Genomic DNA, 22,975 nt, shown 5'->3' on the forward strand with positions numbered 1-22,975 from the left:
TGTGACCAACATACTTTCCCTTGCGTTTTTTTTTTTATTACGGTGCCCCTGCCCCACAAAAGGAAAAAAAATAACGTTGTTGCGGCGCAGCGAATTGTCGCATGGTGAAAGTTCGATTTTGTTACTTCTTTTGGGGAAAGTAAAAAAAATTAAATTATGGGGTTTTACGTGCCAAAACCACTTTCTGATTATGAGGCACGCCGTAGTGGGGGACTCCGGAAATTTAGACCACCTGGGGTTCTTTAACGTGCACCTAAATCTAAGTACACGGGTGTTTTCGCATTTCGCCCCCATCATTGGGGAAAGTAATGGGCCATGGAACGCTTCAGTTGCTCGATACTCTTATTATATTATTGCGATAGCAATTATAGGGACTCTCCAGCGCATTCCTGTCATGGCCATTGCCCTCATGTTTCGTATATGGCGATAACATCGTGACCGCGCTCCGCATGCTGTATGTGCCAGTGAAAGCGTGGGGGGGGGGGGGGATGGCTGAGCCGACGATGGTGGCTCAATCCTGTGTGCGCAAGGGAGAAAAGTGAGGAGCAAGCGTGCCGCCTTCCGTCGCGCACGATACATCGGGGGGGGGGGGGGGGGGGGAGTGGATGGAATGGGGCGGAATCTAGGATTCTGTGAATCTGTGATTATGCAACATGTTTATTTGCCTTGCTTGACCCATTATATAGCGTGACTTTTTTGTTAGATACATAGACTTATTGGAGACTTATACGTATGTTTAGATATCTTGTTGCGAGGTTTTGTGTATACGTGCAGTGAACTTTGTTTCCAGTGGCACTTGTTTGCCCTTTATCAAGCTGTATCTTCGCATTTGTGTATTCCATCGTATCTTCGCATTTCTAATGTACGAGGGCGAGTCAAATGAAAGTGAGCCTACCCACCCCGTGCAATTATGGTTCTGTTCATTATCTGGAAGGCCTGCGCGTAGCACACAGACATCTCTCATTTACAAAAGTGACACGCAGGTGTGAGGATAAATGTTCTTTAATGCTCTCATACACTGGGTTGAACATGGTTGCGTGACGTAATGGACGCTCCAGAAGTGAAGCAGCGTATTGCCGTGAGGTTTTTGACTGCTGAAGGTGTTTCCCAAAAAGAAATTAGTCACCGTATGACTGCCGTGTACATTGAACATTGCATTTCATTGGCCACAGTGAAGCGTTAGAACAAATGGTTCAAAGAAGGACGTGAAAGTTGCAAAGACTATCCCAGATAGGGCCAAAGCCATCGTGCAATCACCCTTAACACAATCGCAAGGGTTGATGATCTGATGACACAAGAACGGAGGATAAGCATCGATGAACTGGCAGAGAGTGTGAACATCAGTCACGGTTCGGTTCACCGTCACCTTTCACGCCATAATTCATGAACATCTCGGTTATCGGCTCTTGTGTGCGCATTGGATGACCAAGATTTTGAACCACCGCCAAAATACGGAGATGTTCGGCGCTGCCTTTACTCATCTGATCCGGTATCAAAATAAGGGTGACGATTTCTTGTCTGCAATTGTGATCGGAGATGAACTATCATGCCACTACTACGAGCCTGATACACGACGGCAAAGCTTATAATGGAAACATTCGAATTCACCACGCCCAAAGAAAGCAAAGACCGTCATTTCCGCCGGAAAGGTGTTGTTGACTTTTATTTTTCGATCGTCAGGGGCCATTACTGATAAAATCTGCTAAATCTTGAGAGACTATCCATTGTTTCCGATATTGCTAAACACCGGATCGGCTGCGTGTCGCAATCAAGAACAAACTACGTGAAAAATTGACGAATGGGGTCATCTTGTTCTACGACAATGCCCGTCCCCACGTCGCTGATGTGGTTAATACAAAACTGGCAAAGTTCAAGCGGGAAACGTTGCAACATCCGCCATAGAGCTGAGACCTGTCGCCTTGCGACTTCCACATTTTGGGGAAATCGAAAAAACAGCTCAAGGGAACCAGATTCCTCTCGGACGATGACGTGAAAATCAGTTGCAGACGTTTTGAAGCAGCAACCCAAGGAGCTCTATGAGACGGGAATTACGCGACTCGTTATTCAATGAGACAAATTTCTAAATGCAAATGAAGGCTACTTTTAAACAAAGTACCCCATTTGTCATATATTCGCATCGGCTCACTTTCATTTGACCCGCCCTCGTATATTCTGCGGAACTCGTACTATACGTGCTCTCTGTTGCGACTATAATTTCGGTGCAATTACACACGATACACGACCGGTGACTGCTGCTCCTGCGTAATACATTGGAACAAATGACAGCGTCATTGAGGTTTTTCACTGGCCGTTGCATATGTTCAAGAATGTAAATAAGGATCTTGAATGAAAAAGTTTCATTAACATATTTGTCCTCAACTTGTTCATTTAATGGCCTTTACATTTTTCATATCAGCGGCATGCAATGCTTTGCTGGTTTCGAACTAATGTATTTTTAAAGTTCGTGTGATATTTTCTTTACTTATTAAATAGACAAAAAACATGGAAGCATTGACATCATTTATGTTGGGCACAATTTTTGGTACATACGAGTATAATATCTTATGAAAAAGTACATATTTTACTTGTATTGACAGTGCGTAGCGTTCAAGAATTCGTTTGCAGCATCTTTGACAATGACAATGCAGTTATTATTCATGTATTTCATCCCTAGGCAAATTGTTTAAGATGAAGCATTAGCTCGGGCCGAACTCAGACGCGGCCTATCAGATACATGTAAAACGCAGAAACGCTTTTCTGAGATAACTCCTGAATCGCGTTTAATAAAATTTGTCGCGTTTGAGAGAGTAAGTTAAATTCTAGTGTCTGTTGGAAGCGGAATTTCGATTTAGGGCCTGAAAATTGTTTAAAATATTTTGAAAAATTTGAGACTTCGAAAAAAATAGAAGCACGAAGTTTACAATTAAAAGCTCTGCATCAAGAACAGATATAGCGGTTATGTAAACAGCATCTATTACACCATTCAAAGTGGACAAATTCGATATGTCTATTTGTATCTTACGTGAATTGGTTATGTTATGTACAAGGGTTCTGCAAAAGCGGTATTTCCATATTACTTAATTTTTTTAGACTCATGTGTAACATATCAAATTTGTCCGCTGTAGATGTACTGTTATGTGAAATTCACAGAATTTTTCTATCAATTTTCATTGCTGATTTAGAGTTGTAAACTTCATTGTTCCTTTTTCTTATTTTTGCCACTTTTTAACAAAACATTGACGACCTAAATCGAAAATTCGAAACAAACACTCACTAGAATTTAAGTTTTTCTTTTAAATGCATCAAACCTCATCAAATTTGGTGCAGTGGTTGCCGAGAAAAACGAATTCTCCTTCAACATGTATTTAGATAGGATCATCCGACCTAATGTTTTTTCTTAGGAGGAGGCCGAGCTGCAACGTGAGCCCCCCCCCGAACGAAATTTCTGGCTACGCCACTGGAAACAAGCGCATGTCCAAATGTAAGTCCTCGAACCATATTACACTTTTCCACATACACCGGGGCAGCTCATACCTATTGTACCCCCATAGCGCTCTATTTTTCATTATGACCGCATTTCGCTTCCCTTTAGCTATTCTTTCTTTGTGTGTGTGTATCTCCAGCTATCTATCGCCTTCGTTTATCCATACACCAAGGTATTTGTATTCTTTTACCCGAGGTATTTCCTGGCCCTGTATTAACACTGTTTGTTCATTGTTTTCATTGAATACGACAAAACCTGATTTTTAACGCTAAATTTTAATCCTAAATTCTCACCTTCTTGTACACTGATATCAGTTAGGCGTTGCACGCCACTTTGCTTGTTGCAAGCAACACAATGTCGTCCGCATAAAACAAACTCGGAAGCTGCTGCTCTATTATGGTGCACGCCTGTTTGTATGAAAGATTAAATCCGACATTGATTCCTTCTAGGTTCCGTTTCCATCCTTACCATGTACATCATAAGCAGACATCATAAAGAGTAGCGGGGATAAAGGGAACGCCTGCCTCAGTCCCTTGACGATATAAACTTTCTCCTCGCTCCTCATTTTTCCCCATTCAAAGCAAACGGTATCTCCTCAGTAAATCTCCCTCAAAAGCTCTATAAGAGTCGTTGCTTATACCTTCGCCTTCCAAGATATGCCACAAAACGTTGCGATCTATGTTGTCATACGCTCCGGTATTGTCTGCAAAAAATCACATCTAATGATCTCCTTTCTTCTCTGGATATTTCTATACACTGAGTGAGAACAAAGAAGTTATCATACAGACATCTACCAATTTTGAAATCATTCTGAAGTTCTCCCAATATGCCATTTTGTTATGCCCATGCTTGCAGTTTTATGCAAGAGCAACAACCATGCAGCCCCTCTCGCGGCAGCTTGGGCCATCATTAGAGACCGGATTAAGGGGAAAAAGCCCATTTGTTCGTGGCCCACTGTGGTCCCACCCCTTTTGGTGTATAAGCACATACATAAAGTGGGTTAAGAAATAGCTTAGTACTGAATTAACATTGCCTATCAATGTCTGCGTGTGTACTTTGCGTCTATATATGTACGCCTGCTTTCGCTTTTAGCACCTGAATGTGCTTTTTGGGGCACTCTTTTTGTTTCAAAAGCAAGTTTGGTCACTTCTTTCTTTAAGACCTGCAGCAGCAATGGCAGACGCTGTTACGAATGGCAATGCTCCTAGCAATGTGACCCAGAAAATAAGCGCTTTGGTTGTCGAAGTTATCTGAGCTGTTGAGCGCCTCTCACCATATGCCTGACACTAGTAAACCGGTAGCAGAGAAAATATGATTAAATGTATTATTCTTCTGTGATACGCACGCTACTCCACGTTTGTTACACTGCAGGTAGGGACTTGAGAGTAACGCAGCCTTGTTTTTCAGCGCCTCCGCTCCTCTTGTAGTTGGACAGACATGCTTTGCCGATGGCGGCACATCCAAGCTCTGCTATAGATGAACCACGAGCTCCACTCCTCACTGCACCCTCCCCCGCTTTTTAAAGCGAAAGCATTATATGCCACATTACGCGAAAATACGGCGTTGTGTGCGGCGTGACCGAATGATGGTACCAAGAATGGCCGACGGCGAAGAGTAAAACGACATCAAGAAGTACTCGAATTGACGTCAAAGATTTCAGGGAGGTGTTTCTGTAAACAAAGTCTATTATCGCCTTCGAAAGAAAAATTAGGCAAATTTCGATCCTGGTGGGAATCAAACCCAGCCCTCGAGAGTGTGAGACAAGCACGCTTGCCCGGCGCCACTGTGGTCCCACGGTTCCGGTTGACTAAATGTGCACCTAGTGCTTGCGTCATTGCACACGTCACGTCGCAGCCATCTGGCTGACTAAAGGTTGGCGTAGTGTGTGCGTCGTTGGGCGCGTGACGGCGCAGCCACTGGGTAGGAGGTGGCGCCTCGCCACGAGTGTATAAAATGAGCGTATGAAATGAGCGTGTAAAATAAAAAGTATTAATGTCCAACTGAATGCCGCTGAGCGGTCCTTCGAGTTATGAACTCCTCGCGGGCAAGCGAGCGCGTTGACACTCTTGGCGCGTTTTGATTTGACTTTACCAAGGCGCAGTCAAAACGCAGGCAAGAGCTTGCGTGGACCAGGAACGCGCGGAAAAAGAATTCCCCCAAAGCGACTATAATGCTTTCGCACTCCCACACGCAAGCAGTCTTAATTGTCTGCCCAATTTCTTTTATTATATGCAAGAAGGTACATACTTTCATGCACCAATGTGTGATAAAAAGAGAAACACCTTGCGAAAAATAATCATAGTTATACACAAAAAAAAGCGCATAAGGAAGAGCTGTGAACAATTGACGAGTAGTGACGTTGCTATCAAACCATATGCACCCTAATGCGATTTTATTGCACCCCATGTGTATCACAGCAGCTGCCGAAAGTGTTTTTGCAAAGTTTGAGTCAGTCTAAGGTATGAAAGATGGACATATTTTTCTGCTGCGAGAAATTTTGGAGTTTCATGTCCAGGAAATTTGAACATCGTCCCTTACGCTATCTCTCGAAATTCACCGCAGTGTATCAGTGTAACTAAATGGGTAGCATTAAAAAAATGATCTTGCAGAAGGCCACCCAAACTTCAACAACCCTGAGTTAGCAACATCGAGAGGGTACATGCATATTCACGTAACTAAGTCGTAACGTGTTTGCTGTGTAATAGCAGAAATGTGGTCAGGATTTAAACACTGCTAACAACGCAGCTGCAAAGTTACGAGTACGTGCCCTAAATGCGCATGCTATTAGAAGGGCGTACCTTCTCAATGTTGCTAACTAAATGTTGTCGAAATTCGGGCGACGTATTGAAATAAGATTTTTCAAAATGCTGCCAATTGAGAGTTACGCTGGTGCATTGTGGTAATTGTGGTAATTAATTTTGCACATTGCCCCGCAGGGGCAATGTGCAAAATTTGTGGGGATGCGTACAGGCAAACACAAAAATTCCAGACTGCACGAAGCTGTCAAACATGTGGAAATACAAAAATTCTCTTCACCTCTGTTGATGTGGAGCACAGGTTTTTTTTATTTATTTCACAATAACCCTTAAGGCCCTCTAGGGAGGGTTACTACATAGGGTAAAGGTTACATCGGTGAAGCAAAGAACCGTGCATAAATGTAAATACAACACAAAAACAAAATTGGAATAAAATTAATTACAGTGCATCAACGTAAAAACACAGAAGAAACCAAATGAAGATAGCTATCAGTACAAAAACTATTTAAGATTTGCACAAACTATGACAATCCCGGCCACGGCGGCCGCATTTCGATGGGGGCGAAATGCGAAAACACCCGTGTGCTTAGATTTAGGTGCACGTTAAAAAACTCCAGGTGGTCGAAATTTCTGGAGTCCTCCACTACGGCGTGCCTCATAATCAGAAAGTGGTTTTGGCACGTAAAACCCCATAATTTTTTAACAAACTATGACAACGTCACGGAGACTTTGTTTATAATGAAAAGCACTTTTCACATCAGAGAGTGAAACGTTATATATTAGGTGTGCATGTTACTACGCAGAGTGTCTGTAAATTTCGAGGCATTTGTTTCCGTTGCAATGTGCGATTGCAGATTATTCCACTCTATCGCAATGTGTGTGTGACTGTGAAGAGGAAAAGGCGCGTGCGAGGTATAAATGACTGACAAAATGCGAGGGAATGACACATGATGCATTGATACGTGATAGTAAAGCTTATGTAATAGTGTTAAACGAGATATACTACGAGGAAAGGATAAGGATTCAAGCTCGGCACGATTTTTTAATGCTGTTACATTGGTTTGTCGTGAATAATCTGAAAAGATGAAGCGTACAGCACGGTTCTGCAGGGATTTCAAGTCAGTTATGTGGTATGTCAGATGGGGAACCAATGTGGCTGAAGCGTACTCTATTTTAGGGCGTATTAGTGTTGTGTGGACAAAACTAATAATACACTTCAACCTACAAGCTTATTCTGAATCAGAAGAGGCGGAACCTCAAAACCCTAGAGGTTATAACTAGATTATAACCCTAGAGGTTATAATCATGTCTTACTTATTTTTCAAGTTTTACAAAGATTTGTAAAGTACACTATTCAACGCTTCTTTCAATATTGGAACATTTATTGACTTCATTCTATTAGACACAAATTCCATCTTTCATGAACCATTTAGCAGCTTTCCTAGCGTATTTCGTGTTTTTCAGGCTTGCTTCACTTGATGCGTTATTGTAAGAATGATAGCCTGGCTTTTAAATATCATCTACTTACTCATAGTGTCAAAATAAATGTATTAAGTGTGTTGGATGCAGTACGGGGGTTCACAAAAGAAAAAAAAAAAACCTCTGGGTCTTTCCTGGACCAGCACTCAGAAGTTTTTCACTGGCTGTTGCGATGGTGGCGCCCGATTTCCCTCTAGGTAATACAGTGAGAAATTCTGTGTAAACGCGAAGTCGACGAGCTCTTTCAACTTTTTCTCTGTTTGTCTGAATTGACGGCCGCTGTACGTATTGAACTACATGATAACTTTGTTAATACTTAGAATCAAGTCAAAGAGAGAGAGAGAGAGAGAGAGAGAGAAAGTAAGCAGAAGAAAGGCAGGCAAGTCAACGAGGCCAGCGTCCGGTTCTTTGCCGTACTCAGGGGGAAGTGAAAAGGGGAATAGAAAAATTAGAGTGAGAGAGGGAACACTGTGTGTTGTAAGGATTGGGGTCAGGCATGAAATAAGTGGTAGCTGGCCCATGCCGTCGTCCGACTCATCCACGCTGAGGACGTTGTTGGAGGGACTTTTTCTCATCGAGAACGAGGAATATGGGATTTATTTACAATATCTACATGAAGGGTAGAGAAAGTTACATTTGATCAGTCTAGCATGATTGAAAGAGAAAGCACACCGAAGAGCCGGAAACGGCTGCTTAAAAACCCTCTGTCCTCCCTAGATCCCCAAGTGAGGGAAAACTGCCGTTCAACCTTCATCCAATGGGAGCGTCCCAAAGTCATCGTAGTCGACCCGAATTTGAGGGGGAGGGTTCACACACTCACTTCCGCACTTTGGTTTCACAGAACACACCGAGGGGAGTGGGTCGTCGTAGCCAGGGGTTAATAAGTTTGACCCAAGCAGGCGCCTCTTGATTTCAGAGCTGACCCTGCAGCTAGCCACCGCGTCCGTCCATTGACTGTGACGACCACCGGGGCCCGTCAGAAAGCACCGCAAAATACCCCTTTCCAGGAGCGCTCTTGCTCCAAGTAGACCGTGAATGTGATAGTGAATCAACTAAGAATACACGGTGCGCCGGACGTGGCTAGACTCGCTGGCGCCGGTAAAGGTTCGAAGGTCGCTTCTCCGAAGTTCGCTAATCCCGCAAGTCGCTCGAAACAATTGCAGTGGGCCGTGAAAGGTTCGCAGTTCAGTACCCCTGCAGGACGTCGTAACAGCTCCTCCATGGCCCGGAAAATCTCGACTGGCCAGTGCTGATAACCGCTGGGCAGGAAGACAATGGCTGGTGAAAAGGGGGGGGGGGGATGCCTCGGCTTGCAGCGACCAGCTGTGAAATGATGACACCGCCCCAAAACATCCAACAAGGATAGGCAACTGCAAAGCGAACCCCACAACACGGCTCTACGCCGAGATGACGTACCTTGGCTCTCACTTTAGACCCGCTAGGCTTCAAAAAAAAAAACATAAGTGCAGAAACAAAAAAATTCTGCATTTCGCTATGCCAATTTTTGAAGGAATTTCGTGCTGACAAATTCAGCAATCATGGATGTAGTCCTGCCAAATGAGAGGGGATCTTCTTGGTTTAACAAAATTAACAATAACAACCCCAAAATTTAGGCGGGATCCCTAAACGCAGAAATCAAATTAGCCTGCTCAAAGCATCCGCATTGCTATGCTACTTTCCCTTCTTATATCTAACGAAGAAGTTGTACTCTTGGAGAGTGAGGCTCCATCGGAGCAAGCGGCAATTTTTGTGTGACATTTGATTGAGCCACGTAAGAGGACAGTGGTCGGTCTCGAAGATGAACCTCGCTCCGTACAAGTAACACGACAACTTCTGGGCAGCCCAAACTAAACAAGCACGTTCCTTCTCTGAAGCGCTGTAGGCTTCCTCTCTTACATTTAGTTTACGACTGGCATAGAGGACAGGATGTTCCTCATTATCGTCGCCGACCTGACTAAATATCACGCCCATACCCCTGTCGCTTGCGTCGCACTGAACTATATATGAATTCCTCTATGTAGTCTGGCGCGCGAAGCACAGGACGAGAAACCAATAGCGTTTTCAAACCTTGGAAAGCGTTCTCTTTGTCCCTATCCCAGTGCACGATATTCGGTGCTCCCTTTCGGAGGGCGTCCGTTAATGGACTTGCTATTTGTGAGTAAATCGCAATGTACCGTTGATAGTACACCACAAGTCCCAAAGATGAACGAATGTCTGTTTTCGTGCGCGGGTGAGAAAAATCACCAGTTGTAGCTATTTTCTGCTCGGCCGTCCGTCTCTTGCCCTGCCCGACAACATGGCCCAGATAAGTAACATGCGACCTGCCAAATCTACACTTTTCCGCCTTCATCGTTAAGCGTGCTTCCCTAAACCGTGAGAACACCTGTTTGAGGTGCGATACGTGCTGTTCCGAGCTGTCCGAAAAAATTGCTACATCATCAAGATATCGCAAGGCGAACTCCTGCAGGTCTTTTAAGAGAATATCCATTAACTTAGAGAAGCTAAACGGCGCGTTCTTCAGCCCGAAGCTGACGGCGAGAAGTGCCTACAAGTGAGATAAATGCGGCATAGCGGCATTTTCTGAAAAGGGAACTTACCAGTATCCCCGCGCGAGATCTATAGTTGAAATTTATTTAGCAACGCTAACTCTTTCGATTCGTTACTCAATGTTGGGTATCGGGTACAGCTGATCTCTTGTGATGGAATTTAACTTCCTGTAGTCGACACACGGACGAGGGTCCTTATTAGGTGTTTCTACATGTATTAGCGGTGACGTGTAGTCACTCTCAGCGGGCTCAGTAACTTCCAACTGTAACATGCGCTGTATCTCTGCCTCCATAATTTCTGTCTCTCGTGGAGACACCTTGTAAGGCTTTGATCTTACGGGTTCGGTTGGTGTCAGCTCTATTTCATGCGTTATTAGTTCGGTTCTACCTGGCCGATCGCTGAATCTGTCGAGATATTCCCCTAACAGCTCTGTTAGCTCATCTAGCTGCTCGGGTCTAAGAGTGTGCGAGCTTACCGAATGTTTTACCACTTCTTCCAGGCTGATTTCAGAGTTGGAGCTCGCCCTATAATCATTAAACTCGGTACTAATGTCATCCTGCTCCTTGATGGTAAAGTTAACGACTCCGCTCCGTTCTACGTACGGCTTCATCAAATTGCAGTGGTATATCCTCACCTCCTTCCTGCGACCGGGCATTTTAAGAACATAGTTAGTATCTGAAAGTCTGTGCAACACTTTAACGGGTCCGTTCCAGTGAACTTCAGGCTTGTTCTTTCTTGAAGGTTTGAGGATCATTTCATGGTCTTCGGCGTCAAACGTACGAAGCCTCGCATTCTTGTAATAGAACTTGGCGTTTTTTTGAGCTACTCCCATGTTCTTTTCGGCTAGTTCTTCGGTTGCACTTAACCGTTCCAGCAGATTTAGCACGTATTCTACCCCTGTTGGACTCTCTCCTCTTTCCTCTCGCATGTCTCTTAACATTCTTAGTGGAGAACGGAGTGTCCTCCCATACGCTACTTCTGCTGGTGAGAACCCTGTAACCTCATAAGGAACCGTTTGCAAAGCAAACAAAGTGGCCGGAAGACAATTCTTCCAGTCCTCCTTGTGCTCGTAACATCGCGCGCGCAAAACTCGCTTAAGCACTGAATGCCACCTCTCTACACTATTTAACTGAGGGTGATAGACGGAACTGTGTATCGACTTATCCGCGCACTTTTGTAAGAATGTAGAAGTCAGTGCACTGGTGAATACTGACCCTTGATCCGCCCGAATTTCGCCTGGAAACCCAACTCGTGCGAATACTGACAAAAGCGCGTCTACTACTTCGGTGGAGCTGAGCTCTTTCAGAGGGATTGCTTCTGGAAACCTTGTAGCCGGACACAGCATGGTAAACAAGTACCTGTAAGCCGACTTTGTCTTTGGTAGAGGCCCTACCGTGTCTATCACAAGTAATCTCAAAAGTTCTGAAGTTAAGGGCACTACCTTTAGTGAAGCTTTCCAGGTTTCTCCTGGTTTACCCGAGCGCTGGCAGGCGTCGCATGATCTTACAAAATTTTCTACGTCTTTAAACAGCCAGGCCAGTAGTATTCCATAAGCAATCTTTCCTTCGATTAGTTTATGCCTAGGTGGCCAGACCACCCATTTCCATGACAGAGGCTCAAAAGGTCCTCCCTGTACTTAGTAGGTACGACTAACTGATCTAGAATCCTGCCCTTTCGGTCTCTGCAGTGCCGATACAACAATTCTCCGCTCTCTTGTATCGTCACGTTGCGCCTAGTAATGCCTTCTTTAGCTCTGTGATGCAATTTAGCTAAGCTGTCATCATTCTTTTGCTCGGCTGCCAGTGACCCTTTGACCATACGTAAGAGCCGATCAAAGTTCTTTGAGGCCGGTGATAGTAACGACCCTGTCTCACTTGCGAGTGCGTCAGCTGGCTCTTCCTGCAGGCGTGAATTTCGGCACCCTAGCGATACGCTCTCACTGAGCTGGTCAGCTGGCAGAGTTTCCTCAAGCGTTTTTTCGTCCCTCGAGCCTAGCTCGGATTCGGTTACTGAAGTTACCTCTTTTGTTACTTCCGCTGGAGCAGCCTTTGCATTTTCAGCCGAAAGCGACGCGATTTTACGAGCTTGGCCTCGCGTCAACGCCTGTACTACGCCCTCTCCCAGTTTAAGCCCTTTGTCACGCAGTAACTGATCCGACCAATTCGAAAAAATGTAAGGGTACTGCATTTTGGGGTTGCCTTAGCTGCTTAACATGAAAGCTCTTTCTACGCTGTGCTGACAGAGGTTCTTGCTCGTCGCTTTTGTAACTGATGATCGTCGCTGCGCGGCTTGCCGACCAGCTAGCGGGTTGCCATCTAATTAGAAGAATGTCAATAAGCCTCAGCACGATGGCGCAATTAGCGCAATACATTGCCTGTAAACGTGTTACCTTTTACGCTATACCGGATCACCAGAAATGTATGCAGCAGAACAACGCTGGTAGCGCCATTTTTTTTTTGCGACGCATCATGTATACAGATAGCACATAAAGCTGCAATGACCTTTCATATTCTACTTATCTGCCGGCGTAAAGCGTTCGTTAGCGACATATTGATTCCGCACGCATTGGCGCAGTACGGTGGCTACGAGCAAGTGTCATGGCACCAACGCAGCTAAATGCAAAAAAAATGAAGAAAAGGCTAGCGTCGTGCTTGTTATTGCAGAGACGGCGCGAGCGCCACCACGTCGCTCTGCTCCACCAATAGGGACGTGCAGAGCTCATCGACTGCCCTCATTGGATGGGCTCTGGCGGAAAGATTAAAGAATGTCCCTGCCTGAAGTTCTATTCAGGTGGCTTAGCGGCAGCGGCATCATCATGAGATGCTAAGTTCAGCCAACATGTATAGTTTCGCCGGGTGTGGTTGCTATAGCAGTATTTTGTATCTTCAGATACACAATATATTCGTTAATGTATCGTAAATACAGATACTGATACACGCCTTCTCAGACGTATCATGATGCAGATACAAGATACCCAAAGAGTATCTAAGATAGTATCTAAGATACATGCATCTTCGTAACTGCCCAGCACATGTGAGGATCAATGGAGTGTAGTGATTGTCAACAAGCAGCTGCCATCCTTGCGTAGCGTGTCTGGGCCATTCGAGGAGGAGACGGCGAACATCCTCATCGTCGTTGTCACAGGAGCAAGCCGGGGAACAAGCCCGTTTTAATTTTTTATTGCGACAGCGTGCCTTCTGGCATAAAGAATTATACATGTAGATACACGCCGCATTCTCGGAGGAAGTCCAGCAGTGTCCGTTGGTGGGGCCCCAAGATCCAACTGTCTACATCTGGCAGCCGACCTGAGGGTGGTCCACATCAAAGCAGGTGTTTCTGGCGGAGGGCATGTAGAGAGGGGCAAGTGCAGAGGAGGTGCCCAATGTCCACCTCGCAGACAGGAGCGGGACAGAAGGGGCAGGAATCGCTGATGGAGGCACAATACTGTGCCGACCACGACCAGGTTACCGCAGGGGTGAGGGCGACACGGAGGCGTAACCTTCGTAGCAAGATCTCTTCGCAGCGCGCTAGGCCGCCAGGGAAATCGGTTCCACACGTTTTATTTGATATAGGGAATGTTTGGTGCATGCAGTCCCAAGGCGCAGTCGATTAATTAGTGCCTCGATACTTTTCAAAAGTTTTGCATCCAGCCAGTATTTGAATTGAAGGTCCACTCCGTAAAGAATCGATTGCTTAGTACGTTCATTGAACCAGCTTGACATACACAAGCCCTTATTTAGTTCTTTTAATATGTGTCGCATGTCCATCGGTGCTAAAGGGATGAGTTGAATTTATGCATCTTTATTGGCCGATTTTGCCAACGAGTCCGCTAATTCGTTGCCTTCTATATCAGCATGTCCTGGGACACAATGTAATATCACTTTATGTTCTCTTTCGGTAGCCTTAGTTGAACTCTTTAGTACTGCGTACGTTATTCGTGCGTGTGGTTGGTTGTCATCAATATTATCAGGACATGTTAAAGCCGATAAAGAGCCCGTACAAATTACCCACTTTTTTGGTGTCTCAAATGTTTTGATAAAATAAGTGGCTTAGAAAATCGCCACTAATTACGCTATGGTTGGTGACGACGTGTGTCATAGCCGACACGCGTATTCTACCTGTAAGGATGGCATAACATAAGCTGCAGTCGCACTTTCTGTGATTACAGAACCGTCCGCGAACTCGTAAATAGACTCCTGGTACTTGTCAAATAGCAGATGTAAGGCTAATTATTTCTCTGCTAATGTGGAAACTACGCTTTTATTTTTAAGGTCTTCGATTGCCGCTTCTATTTTCGGTGCCTGTAGAAACCATGGTGGGTAGCACAGGTCTGAGTGCGAAAAATCCGATCGTTGTAGTCGTGATTTATGCTCTTAAAACATGGCGTGCATCTGTACACCCGGACGATTCTCTATTATTCAAAGAATTGAGTGCACAGAATGCTGGGTGGAAATTCTGAAGAGAAGCCAGCATGTTTCCAGGCTGCGAATTACGGTAAAATGTGGTTCCCTCGCTTCTGCAATAGTGAGGTGACTAGATGTAGCTATGTCACCTTTGTCATGTCGTCGCCGTGATTACGTCGTCGTCAGACAGTCGCTGTCATGTATCCATGGTCTCACCGTCGTCGTCTTGCTATCCCGGTCGTGTCAACGTCGTCATTCCAGCTTTGTCATTCGGTTATCGTCGTACAGTTCTCGTCACGCCATCGTCCTCATACACTCGTCAACATCTCATTGTCCTGATGCCGTCGAAGTCAAGATGTCCTCGTTACACAATCATTTCAGAATCGTCATTTTATTGTCGTCATACCGCCTTTGTCGTTTCATCGATGGTATTCCTTCTCCGTCATTCCGTCCTCCTCAATGCGTCGTCGTCATACAGTCGTCGTCACGCCACTCTGCTCGTGGGCGACTTTGGCAAGGGAGTACCATAGGGGGAGGGAGGGGGGGCAACGTGGAATAATCCCCGAGAATGGCGTGGCTACATTGCACGAATGCTAATCGCAGTTCCATCGACATTCATCGTGAGATGAGTTCTCGCGTAAGCTTTTCGCCAAGAAAGTTGTAAAAGCCAAGTTGTAAATGCCTCTATATGCCCCTTGTTATTGCTAAATCATACTGTTACGCAGCAAAAACCCAACCATCGTCGATCATCAACGAAAGTCAATTTACTCTGAAAAACTCCCGATTTCCTGCCCAAATGCCGATACGAAGGTTGTGAAAGCAGATATCAGCGGCGACGGCAACAACTGAGACCGCAATGCATTACGCGGGGCTACCCAAGCGATGGTGTAATGATACTGTCCGTGAAATGAACCCTGTTTAAGCTAGCATTTTGCCAAGCCTGAAAACATTCACGAGTCTGCCACAAGACTGCAACGCACTTAAGATTGTTCACCGTTCCTATTGGGAACTCGAAGTACGCGTATTTTCTACTATATTATCTTGAATCATAAAATAACAGTCACTAAGTAAGCAATTTTTAATGTAATAACTTAAATGCAAAACCTTCAACTCAATACTTTTAGAGCATGTTGTGAAATATCGAAGTGATTCATTTATGTCATGATAGCTGCTGTGGTTGCAGAAATGCCGCGGCAGCTCATAAGCTATGCGTTGCGCTGCTGAGTTCGAAGTCGCGGGATCGAATCCCGGCCACGGCGGCTGCATTTCGATGGGGGCGAAATGCAAAAACGCCTGTGTACTTTATTTAGGTGAACCTGAAAGAACCCCAGGTGGCCAAACTTAATCCGGAGTGCCCCACTTCGGGGTGCCTCATAATCAAATCGTGGTTTGGAGTGTAAAGCTCTAGAATTTTTTGTCCTGGTTGTAATTTTTTCCGGGGCTGTGAAGGAAGCGCGGAGACGATTCAACCCCCAGTTGAACTCGATGAAGGACAGTCTTCCTGAGCGAACTGGTGGTCACGGCGCACCGCACTCTCACAGAGCACCGCACACCACATCGCGTCATCCCTCGCGTGAGGGGAACGGGAAAAGCGTCGAACTCATAGATGTTTTTACTGCACTGTCTTCACGATAGCGCACATTTTAGAGCGCAGCTCTTTGGCACCCCTTCCTGCGTTTCGCGTCGCCGTCGAGCCTCGCCGTCGTCCCTCGCCGTAACCAGCTCCGTAGCCGCGGCCAGTGTGCTGCTGTAGCTGCGCGCGCTCCTGGCGCCATCTTTCGCGCACGGCGTGAGCCTTGCTCTCTTCGCTCCTCCTCCAATGCCACCCCTCTGCGGCGGCAATCACAGCGCTGGCTAGGTGGCGGCTGATCTCAATGATGTGCTGCTGCCCAAGCCGAAACGCATAGCTGCCGCCGTTCGCCATTGCGTGTACTCCCCCCTCCCCTCGTCCGTGACGGCGACCGCGCGAGGGCACGCGGTGTTCTCCGGTTTCCCGAAGCGCCGACTCGGTATCAGCGGATCACGGTGCCCGCTTCCCAAGCCGAAACGCAGAGCCACCTTCAGTTGACTTGCTAGCAGCGTCAGCGGCGTCAGTCAGTCGCTGCCATCTCTTCGCCGTGCAACGTTCCTATGCGCCTACGCGCTGCCTCCCGCGACCTCCCAATAAGCGAGGCAGTTGCGCCAAGCTACGGTCCGTTTACGGCGGCTGGTGCGAAATGTTCCACACGAGACCGATTGTCCGAGGCTCATAGACGGTTTAGCCGAAACAGCTGAAGAGCTGCGCTCAAGTTTTGCATTAGGAAGTAACGTAATCGTCGGCAATTTTTTTAGACTGCACTTTCTTCGGGATCAGTTTACATTCTAAACTTTCCTATTTTCGGCATCGACCCGCATTTTGACCAATAATGTCGTCTTAATTACTGTTTAATAGTTTACGTTGTTTTATATGCCAGAACTACGATCGGATTAGGAGGTATCATCATCATCAGCCTACTTTATTTCCGCTGCAGGACGAATGCCTGTCTCTGTGATCTCCAATTATCCCTGTCCTGCGCCAACCGATTACAACCTTGCGCCTACAAATTTCCTAATTTCATCACCCCACCTGGTTTTCTGCTGTCCTCGACTGAGCTTCCCTTCTCTTGGCACCCATTCTGTAACTCTAATGGTCCACCGGTCATCTAACCTACGCATTACATGGCCTGCCCAGCTCCATTTTTTTTCTTTTACTGCCGATTAGAATATCGGCCATCCCCTTTTTCTCTCTGATCCACATCACTCTCTTCCTGTCTCTCAACGTTACGCCTAACATTCTTCGTTCCATCCCTCTTCGCGCGGTCCTTGTTTGCGAGCTTCTTTGTCAACCTGCAAGTTTCTGCCCCATATGCTAGCATAGGTAGAATGCGTTGGTTGTACATCTTTATTTTTAGTGATAGTGGTAAGCTTCCAGTCAGGATCTGACAATGTCTGCCGTATGCACTCCAACCCATTTTTATTCTTCTCTAAATTTCCTTCTCATGATCACGGTCCCCTGAGAGTAATTAACCTAGGTAAACGTACTCCTTCACAGACTCTAGACTCTGACTGACGAGGGTTGCAATATGGGCTTGTTGGTAATGAATCTTGAAGGGGTGTACGGTAGCGCGATTAAAAGACGGGACAAAAGAAGACACACAGGGACACACATAGCGCTGTGTGTGTCCCTGTGTGTCTTCTTTTGTCCCGTCTTTTAATCGCGCTACCGTACACCTCTTCAAGATGACTGGCGATCCTGAACTCTTCTTCCCTTGTCAGGCTATTGGTCATTATATTTGTATTGTGCGTATGGCCTCCTGTGCCCTTTGATAACTTAATGCGTCTATGACGAGGATCAATTCACTTGCTGCTGCTGCCGCACTTCCTCACTCCAGCGTTTTGATAGCGAGTTTCCGCCATCATCGAGGGAGATGTGTTCATGTTTGCATATGTGTGCGTGACACCACGCTTGTTAATTTAGTTATTATGCCTATGTTTAGAAGTTCATACGGCCGATAAAACTATCACCTTTACTTCGTATAGCTGTCGACTAATTTGCTATCGCAATCGATGTTTGGCCTTTCGAGCGAAACTGCCACTTTCGTTTTGGATGTCTTGCGCATTTGTCATCGCAAATCTGCGATTCGAGGAGCTTCAGCCACGCGAAGGCGGCCCACATGTTTTCGAAGCTTCGCGCTGTTTTTGTACAGGGCCCACGCGGCTCCTGCTTCAAACGCCGCTAACCGGTTTCTCGTTCGCGCCAGAGTTGTGCTTGCACTGCGACAGCTGACGTGGCGCCGCCCGAGAGGATAAGCAGATGGGCTGACGCTAATTCCCGGCCTTGCATTGCTTCCCCTGGCTACACTCGCTCACCTACGACTTTGTGCAAAGGACACTGAAAGCTTTTCTCCAACTGCTTCTACACTTATTCTCTCTTAATTTCATGCAGGGGCCGCCGGCGCCAGGAACTTTGTACCTGGGTAAATGTACGCGCAGCTGAAAAATATTGCTCAAGCGACAGAAATTGAGTGGCCGCACAGTAAATTGCCTACAGCTACAGAGGAGTACGTGACCCTTTCTCAGAGCCTTTGCCACATCGCCAACTCAATATGCGGCGGAAACTTAGTGTAAGTCGCGTGAAGCCTTAAATTGGTTCGTATGTTTCCACATTCAAAAAAAATTCGCGAAAACGGACTCTATATTCCAGATGGCGCCTCGGGACTCAGCCACGCTAAATCCAGAGGCGATATATATATATATATATATATATATATATATATATATATATATATATATATATATATATATACCGAGGGGCTCGATTTTGTTAATCATGGCCACATAAAGCCAACAGACCATGGAAGGAAGAAGTGGAGAAGGAAGGCAGGGAGGTTAACCAGTTTAGCCTAACCGGTTTGCTACCCATGAAGCCAAAGAAAACATCGGGGAAATCAGCTGTGGCTTAATTGAAATGTAGAAATAAATATTGTAGCAGAACCAACGAGGCCACGCACTGAAAGATGAGACAGAGCCATACTGCTGACGCCGTCCGCGTTTCCCCGCTTTCACACCGAACGCGCGCAGTGTCGTTGACTACCGCCAGTTTGCACATACTGACGATCGTGGATACTGACGATCGTGGCCGCGGACGAAGGTCGGCAGACTGGTTTTGTCGGCGTCACGAAAGTCTGCCACACTGCAGCGACTCGCTCGTCCTCAGTCGCGTCGGCGGCGTTGTCGGCCTAGCGTGACAGAGTGCTGCTGCGCGACACAGTCTGCCGACTATATGGTCGGCCGATGGTATCGCCTGCCGACTATGACTATGTAGTCGGCCGTCGGTGTCGTTGTCTTGTCGTTATCTGGTTGGCGTCGGTGTCGTGTGGGCCCAGTGTGAATGAGCCTTGAGCATTAGTGAATGTGACGCCCAGCCGTAGCCTATACACAAAAGGGCCGCGTCTCTTCGGGAACGTCTTGGTGGAAGTAGAATGATTAAGGTTGCATCCAGGTTGTATAATCAGGAATACATGAAAGGTGCTTCATTCCACTACATTGCGGTGCATTAGCTTGCAAGTATGCGGAGCATTTTGCACCACCTGGTCCTAGACAGTAGAGTTTACGTGGGCTAAACGAGCACCTTGATGGGCTCGTTAATTGCCGATAGAACCACGGTGACTTAATTGGAAGCCACTTGAAAATTATTTCGTGTCCTTTCTCAGCCAGGTTGGGTATGGTCTCTGTAATTTCGAAAAAAAAAAAATTAATGACGACAACGTGTTTGTTTCCCCACATGCAGACTGGTGCTAGGGGGTGGTATTTCGGAGATGTGCCGACAATTGAAAAGGAAAAGACATCGCTGCTGAAGCGCTTAATAGAAGAGGACTTTCAAGGTTGCTACCAGCAATTGAAGAAGAGGTGGAACAAGTGCATTGTGTCTAATGGGGAGTATTTTGAAGTTGACCACAGTGATGTACCTGAAAGCTTGTGAAATTATATATATATATATATATATATATATATATATATATATATATATATATATATATATATATATATTAATCGCACTGCACGAACTTTGGGAGCAACCGCCGTCACATCGTTCTTTTTCGTGTGCACTTCATCGCCGCGACGATTGAGTGGCTAGTTTGTTGTGCACGATATCACGTATCTGATTTCCGGTCGTGGCAGTCGCATTCGCAGTTCGTGGCAGTCGCAGTTCTGGGTGCCCTTCAAAGAACCAGAGGTAGTCACAATTAATCCACAGCCTCTCACTGCGCCGTCTTTTGCAGCCAATATGTTGCTTTCCGATGTTAAACCTCATCTAACTAAATTTATTTGCGCGCTTGCGTAGATTTGTTTGCGATATACTAAGATCAAGCAATGTGTCGAGAGCAATGCCAATGGGAGCGTAAGATCGCGTATAGAGAAATTGCTAAACCGAATTTGGCTTGCTTGTTGTCCATGTATTTTTTATTTATTTATTTATTTATTTATTTATTTTAGAGCATACCGCAGCTGCACTGTGCATCCGACATTTTAAGGCTGTACACAGGCAGTGAAAAAATTACGAATTTTCGCGAGCGTATGTTTGGGGGTAGGTGGGTGTGTATAGGCATTGTTACATTATCACATAAACCGTGGTATTGCTACACTAGCAATAACATTATTGTGTATCAATGTTGTTCCATTGCCACATTGTTATATTGAGAGCAAGGCCGCAGTAGCGCCTATCCATCCTAGCCGTAAAATGTGCTGGCATGACTTTCGCGAACCCGCCCTAAGCGCTACCTCGACGGTCTCCCCCTGTGCGAGGCAGTTACAATGCTTTTTTCTCTTTCCTTAAGAACCAATACAACTACTATTTTTACCTTCCCCTCTAACGTGCCAGCGGCTTTTATGATCAAGTACGGCCTGTAAATATCGCGGTGCCGAGAGCATATCATGTTTCTCTTTCTAACAGATATTACACTGACACCAATTGCGCCCGGTCGCTGGTTCCATTAAAATAAGCCCCTACTGCGTGCATCCTTATTCTACCCAAGGCTGCCATGCAACAAAAGAATTTGTTACAGAAAGGAATCGGTCAAATCGCATCGCCGGGTGGAGGAATCAAGTTTGTTGAATAACTTTTTGGTTAGTTTATTCCTGCAAACACGTCCTGTAAGTACATCGCATGCATATGCAATATGCATGAATGCATATTGAAGAACATTATCTGTTCTTCAATATACCTGTCGCCTCCTGTGTCCGCTTCCAAAGCTGTAGCTTTAGGTGGCGGGCGTACTTTGTTGGCTCGAAATTACTTCCGAATTTCACAGGGGCGAAATTAAGCTTGGGGTATTTGGGTCCTTTCAGCAAAAACTGCACAAATGCTGTGACATTCTCAGTTCGTACTACATTGAAGAAGTAAACCCGAAGAGGAAAATTAAAAGCTTAACAGTGAAATCGGAAGATTGCGTTTTATAGGAACTGCCGTGAGATTTGTAACGAAGGACCTAAAAACGTCTTGTATTTGTGACGCAAGCTTTCTCAAGGTCATGGTGACGTTGTACAACTCTCACGGTGGGCAATGACATGAGACAGCAAGTAAAAAAAAAAAATTTAGGGTTGGTCGCCGTCATATGCTTCCATACCTAGCCCATGTTGAAGTGAAAGCTAACAATGGAAAAAAAAAAAAAGAAAGAAGCATCGTGTATCACTCGGGCACGTCAACATTTCCCACGCAGCACTCATCTCAACTTTTTTTCATTCCCCTCCACGTTGAAGGTATTTAAATGTACACATATGCATCCAACTTATATTCAACGTCTACTACTGCTTCTTCAGGCTGTATAATGTAGGTGATGCCCTTGTTACTACAGCTGCCGTTCCATTTAATTGAAACATCAATTATACGAACGTTCGAGGCGCACTCGCACCGTCGGCGCCGTCATGCTGTCACGGTACTGACGCGCATGCGCGGACCGCACGTGGAGGGTTGCAAGGTCTGCAGAGACGCTATATAGGCGCGCAGTACGTTTGGCTGCAACAGAGCCAGCGCAGCGTTCTGCCTCCCACTGCTGGCATATGAGCGCCATGCACGCAGACAGCAGCGTCCCTGCCGAGCAGCTGTGTGCATATACCACGCAGTGGCGCTTACAGTGGTCCGCACGGAACGGACAGCACACTTCGAGCTGCAAACGCTGACGGTTTTCCTCCGGTCTCATCTCGCGGACCATTGAGGTTCGAGGGCCGCGACACATGTGGTGGCGCTCCTCATCGGGCCAGCGTTGCGCGACGCCTGGTCGCTGCCAGAGCGCTTTTCGTGCTGCGCAGGAGCTGTTGCCTCGCTTGCAGTGTCGCGCCAACATGCCGCACCTGCGTGAGAACATGTCCCTGACGCGATCTCGACCGGGTGAGGTGGAACTTCACCGCAAGAATCAGGAAACGACGACGAAGCCGGGCATCGTGATGATGGAAAAAAGGAGGAAGGATTGTATTCACTTCATTGGTGCATAGTCGTGACTCTAATCCGAGTCTCGAGCGATTCTGATTAACATGGGGTCCAGGGCGGCTTAAATAACCCCTTGCGGTCTTGCGGTCGTCGCTGTCTTCTTCGGGAGCCTGTGGAAGTATTAGTGCTTTCGTCAGGTTCTGCTGACGACGACCTCCTGCACTCCGGGTTTTATTCTCTTTGTCCTTCCCTTTGTGTCAGCTCGGGGAATAAAAGGGGGTGACGCTGTTTCGGAGAAGAGGGTAATTATGTCGACATGGGGACGCCCGCTTGAACGTTTCTCACACTTGACAGGTCGTTG

At 46.2% G+C, this 22,975-nt stretch overlaps 1 long non-coding RNA gene across 1 annotated transcript in view; it reads left to right on the forward strand.

Moving 5' to 3' along the window:
- Positions 1 to 22,975, forward strand: part of LOC129380612 (uncharacterized) — a 75,060-nt gene that overhangs the window by 37,915 nt on the left and 14,170 nt on the right. The window contains exon 2 of the long non-coding RNA XR_008608783.2: positions 3,402 to 3,481. This is a non-coding gene — a long non-coding RNA (uncharacterized lncRNA). The remainder of the gene's footprint in view (positions 1 to 3,401; positions 3,482 to 22,975) is intronic.

This window comes from Dermacentor andersoni, chromosome 1, assembly GCF_023375885.2.
Source record: "Dermacentor andersoni chromosome 1, qqDerAnde1_hic_scaffold, whole genome shotgun sequence".
NCBI lineage: Eukaryota > Metazoa > Arthropoda > Arachnida > Ixodida > Ixodidae > Dermacentor > Dermacentor andersoni.